Source organism: Centropristis striata, chromosome 6 (assembly GCF_030273125.1).
Source record: "Centropristis striata isolate RG_2023a ecotype Rhode Island chromosome 6, C.striata_1.0, whole genome shotgun sequence".
In the NCBI taxonomy this organism is placed as follows: domain Eukaryota; kingdom Metazoa; phylum Chordata; class Actinopteri; order Perciformes; family Serranidae; genus Centropristis; species Centropristis striata.
The window spans coordinates 23,801,758-23,807,372 of NC_081522.1; the positions used below are offsets into that span (position 1 = coordinate 23,801,758).

The window sequence follows — 5,615 nt, forward strand, 5'->3', positions numbered from 1 at the left end:
CAAAGCAAAATTGAAGATGAGATCTCCTTTATGTCACATTTACATCTCCTAGACATAAATGAGCACTAATCGAGACCAGACTGGTTTTCTCATTCTTCTCAAATGTCTCTCCTGAGAAATAAGTCTCAAGGTGAGCAATGTGCAAGTTCTCTAAATTCTCTCACAGCTGTCTCTTTTCTTGATCTCACTTAAGAGACAAATGAGACATATTGTGCAACTTTCAAATATGTCTCAATTTGGTATCCTTACCTGGAAACACTATCTCAGTAATGTCTCAGTGAGAAATATACATGGTTCTGTCTCTCACTTCTCACTATTTGAGTTCTCAGATTCTCTTACAGCTGTCTCTTTTCTAGTGTCTCAGCAAAAAGAAAAATGAGAGCAGAGCAAGCTCCCAAATGATGACACATTATACCTCAATCATATCTCAGTTTATCTCGTGCCAAAATTTGAGAAAATAAGTAATCAATACAGGCAAATAATTTTTTGAGATATATGGTTTATTTACATTATGTTCAACTTACAACTTACTTATTTCTTACTCAAGTCATATAATTCCTGAATTACAATTTTGAGTTCCAAAACTTGACCCATTAACATAAACGGCCATGATGGGCTAAAAAGAGACGTTAACATTGTGCTGTCAATTTAATTATCTTGTTTTCTGACAGCAAACTCTCAGAAATAGGGCTACAGTAAGAGTCCTTTTTTGTCCCCCGAGGTACAATCTACACTAATGTACCCCCTAGGGCCAGTTATTGGACCTTAAGGTACATATTTGTACCTTTTTGGGGGCCCAAAAGGTACAGATATGTACCCAAGTGGTAAAAGGTACATATATGTACCTTTTCTTCTACATGTTGGGGTAGACTAGACTGTGTTAAGCTCTACAAATGGCAGTAGCCTAAATATTAATTATTGTTTAAATAATTATTAAATATTTCTTCAGCAGTAGCCTAGTTATACTTTTTAAATGTGAAGGTTTCACTGTTTGCTTAAGTCTTCAATAAAGAATTTAACTTTTAACCATTTTTGAGTAGCCTTGATATAAAATGTTTTTTGTTAGCAGATTTGCAGGTATGAAAAATTACTAATCATCCAGTCAATATTGTATATTATGATATTCACACACACGGTCAACCATGCACAGTAAAATCAGCTACCTACAGCCTGGCAGACAAAGCGCAGGACAGACTAAACGTTAATTTCAAATTAGCCCCGTGACTACCTGACAGACCATGCGCAGGTCAAACGCGCACGGAGACAGCGGCCGGCCAGCATTTAACGGACACTGATGCTGTGGATATATCGGATATATCTACATGGATGTCTCTCCTGAGTTTTTGACAGCTGACAGCTTTACTCTCGGGTAAGTCTGCGTTTACTCCGCTTGTCATTAACACTTTTTTTCTGATAAATTAATTGGGACAAAGCCAGCTTGTTTAACGTGTTTGTCTCAAATTCAAATTTAAAACGCATGACGTCAGGCGCGGCGCCAACCGGCGCCAACTCGCAAAAGCTAACATGCTAGAGCTCTTTGCCTGTTGCTGGGGTACTTTAGACAGCTCGGCTTTTGATTGGTGCATTTCACATGTAGCGCAAACGTGATTGGTTGTTGTACTGACACTTGACAAAACCGACCGTTACCAGAAATTTCTCCTCTGGTCCCAGCAGGACATTATTCGGCCGACAACCAGGACCTGCTAATGAAGTTAGGTGAGGCAGGTGTCATGGTGACTGAAGTTGAAGCCCAGAGATTCAGAGGTAATTCAAAACGGTTACATAGCCCGCCTGCTAACGCAGCTAACACTTACACAACTTAGTAACTTTAATAACTATGGTCGAATAATATAAAAGGTAGGCTACATATATTTATAAAAGGAGGCATTTCCTCCAAAAATGTTCCTTCTCTCACTCGGGTGAAATCAGCATTATACACAACTGCGGTCAGTTGGTTAAATGTAAAATGGCGCCTTGGGGTAACTTCTTTTCTTAGCTAAAGAAAAACTTTTCCTACATTTCTATGTATAAATCATTTATGTAGAGGGCATTTGTGGCCTCGGGAGCAGTTTACAAATGTATTTTTCAATAGTTTTTTCCTCTATTCTCTATATGACTATATTCGTGCTTGTTTAACTACCCTGAGATGTTTTTCGTGTATAGGGGGCGATGTTGCCCACGGCTCTCGGGCTTAAGCCAACAAATTAATGAAAATGAATAAAATTACACTTATTAAAACGTGTAGTTGTCTTTAAAACACGCTCTAAAACCAACGCATTGTTTGAAATCAGCCTCCCAAAACTTTTAATGTTATCTGCTGCCTCTGTTCCACATTGACATGATTTATTGCTCACCTCAATAATAAACAATTAACTAAAGGGGTAATAGTAGTGGTAATGTACTTTACATATGTATTTGGGGTGTGGTTTCTGAAATTGCTGCGCTAAATATATCAACAGGAAATGCTAACTGTTGTAGAATTTTAATTTTGCATGTCTAAGGTATTGTATTGTATTGTATCAAAGGTTCTCAATCTGGCTTGAGGGGAATCCCTACTGTCTAAACTCTACCTGGAAGCAAGGCAAGAGGCTCTCACAGAGGATCTACCAGGTACTGTTTTTAAATAATAAAAATAATGCTGCCTAATCTTAAGGACATTGAAATGTGCCTTGTATTTACTTAAGATAAATCTGGTTAAATAATTGAGCATATTCTAATTGCAGTGGACCAAATGCATAGTTTACAGAGTTACAGCTGACCTGTACCTCTCCTTTTGAATCAGAAAAAATGTTGGAAATAGAATAAATGCTGTTTTTTTAAAGTATGTCTTATGTCTTGCAGATATCGACTTCAGAGCAACCCTCATCTTTTTGCCACACATCTTCAAGGAGAACATTGAGTGCTTTATTACTCTTGGAAAGGTATGTCTATCCTGCAAGCATCTTTTGTTCACCTCACAACACAAGACATAGTTGACAGGACCCCTGATTTAATGAAGCATTAGATTGTAGGTAGAAAAAAGTTTTTAAAAAACATTTTAAAACAAAACATCTCAAATTAAAGGGATGCTTTATTCACTTCAAATATTTCATTTCATGTTTGAACCCATTATAGTAGCAAAATATCTGCAAATGCGTATCTCAATCTTTGTGTGTAATCAGATTTTTACAAATGGTTGCAAATGTACATCTCAAACTGTTGTACACATTTGCAGATTCTTGTACCATTCACAAATTGAATTGCGCATTTATGAATTCTGTATGCATGTGCAGCTATTTTGCTACTATAATGACTCCATACATACTGTGAGAGGTAAGTAAAGTGATAATTATGCTGTGCTGAATACTGTCTGGATGGTCCCATATAATTGTTAGCTTTCAACCATTATTCAATTGCCCAGTAAATTACTTCTTCAGTACTAACATAAACTGAATTTGAAAACTATATATTTTTAAATGCTCATTAAATGCTTATCAAGTGCATTTGTGCACAATAATATTTAAAATCTTACATTATGGGGCCTGAACTCCACATCAGAACTGTCACATTCTAATCAGAACCAACAATTTCAGCCATACAATGTCTAAAGAAAGACAGAATATTCAATAAACGTCAAGCAAGGTAGATAATAAATGTGCTTATTATTCTATATAGTGTAAAATTACATTTTATATTGGAAAGGCTATCTTGTTAATCTGATTTGCTTGTCTTTTTTTCTTCTGGTTTTGAATAGTTCCTGCCACTCCATACCCAACTATCCAGTTGACAGATGAAGACTTGAAAATGGCCTTCACTAGGAGAGCTCCGAACGTTGTGAAAGTGGACGGCATCGAGTCACAGCTCAGCAATTGACGAGGGAATGTTTTGGCAAATCAAGTACATTTTGAACATTGATACCTTGTGGATTCTTTGTGGTAAAATGTTGGTTCCTCTGTCACTTTCATGCATAAAGTGTAAAGGTTGATTGAGAATGGACTTTACTAAAACCAGGTGATGAAATGGACTACCGAATATTTGACACTTATTCTGTGGATAACAGTTTTATGTCACACTTCAACATAGTATTTTAAAATGTACAAAATTGACAAAATCATGTGAAAATCTTAGATCTTCTGTCATGAGTGTTATTTCATTTATGCAGTTTTAAGGTTGGTGGAGAATGGACTTGCTTGCAATGGACAATTTTACATTGTTTAGTGTAGATGATATATAGTTGAATACACAGTTTTTTTTGACAAAATTCATAGCAAAGCTCAGTAAAAGAGTTTTGGGAAGTTTAACACATAATAGAGCATGAACTGTTTTAATAATCATTTGAGTCACCCTAATAATACAGTGGAGGCAATTCAAATAAAACGTCTTCTGATATAGCTGGGAAGGAATACATGAAAATTCATGAAGATTGGGCACTTCTGGAAAAGTTTTTTAGTTTTGGCAGGGTGTTAGATATGGGCCTAAGGTTTTCAAAAATCCATGGATACAAGTTGGGGCGGCCCCCCTAGTGGCAGTTATCCATAAAATCCAAAATAGCCCCCGCCGAAAATAACACAAAAAACCCCAAAACATACTTAAGTATGTATTGAAAACAACACAAAAAAATACATACTTAAGTATGTTTTGGGGTTTTTTGTGTTATTTTCAATACATTAAACAGGACACACACTGTGCTCACAAAAAAACAATACATACTTGTTTTATATTTTTGTATTTTGACAAAATGTGACATGAGCCTGAGAGCAGCTGTATTTGTTTTATATTTTTGTATTTTGCTTTAATTTTAAAGTTTTTAATTTTAAGTGTGAATGCTGCTAACCTTAACCCAAATAAAAGTGTTTAACTTTTCAATATTGAGTATGCTCAATTTGTTCTCAAATATGACTCATAATTCTCATATTTAAGAGAAATAATCAAGACATGGATGAGACATTGGATAGACAACGATGAGATCTCTTTTAAGGCTCATACTTCTCAGATTTGTCTCATGAAAGTCTCAGATTCATCTCATGTTAGTCTCTTTAATTATCCTTTAAAATAACAGACATAATTGAGATCAGGGGCATACAATTTTGAGATCTCCTCTGTTTCTCAAATATTGCTCAAATGGTTTTCTCAACTCAACCTCATTTGTCTCAGTGATGTCTTGTCTCTTTTTAGCTTATCTCTTGCTCCTAAGGGACCCTTAGGAGAAGTAATTCAGAAACAAATGATCACAGAATGATACGAATATGAGAAGCTTAAATTGATCTCAAGAGATGAGATTGAACAACAGATGAGCAACACATTTTTCCTATTAGCGAAAGCTAGCGGCTAACTGATGCTAGCAGCTAAATGATGCTAGCGGCTAAATGATGCTAGCGGCGCTGCTTGTTACAGCTACAAGAGTAGCCATTAGCGTATCAATGCTAACTCAAAATTGTGGTCACAACATTAGCTGACATTTCATAGCGGCGTTACAATCGTGCCAGAGAAATTCAGAGTTGAGCAAACTCAAAAACAAAACTGTTAACAGTTTAATTGTCCAACTTAAAATTTTATCGAAGTTTGTTGCCTTGAAATTTTGAGTTCACCCAACTTTTCTTTTTTTGCAGTGTGTACATCCAATCCAGAAGCTCTTC

General features: G+C 35.9%; 1 long non-coding RNA gene across 1 annotated transcript; it reads left to right on the top strand.

Moving 5' to 3' along the window:
• Positions 1-2,303: 2,303 nt before the first annotated feature.
• On the top strand, positions 2,304-4,119 carry LOC131973656 (uncharacterized). Its single transcript, XR_009394581.1, has 3 exons — positions 2,304-2,610; positions 2,842-2,921; positions 3,734-4,119. It is a non-coding gene; the product is annotated as an uncharacterized LOC131973656 (long non-coding RNA).
• The last annotated feature ends 1,496 nt before the right edge of the window (positions 4,120-5,615 follow it).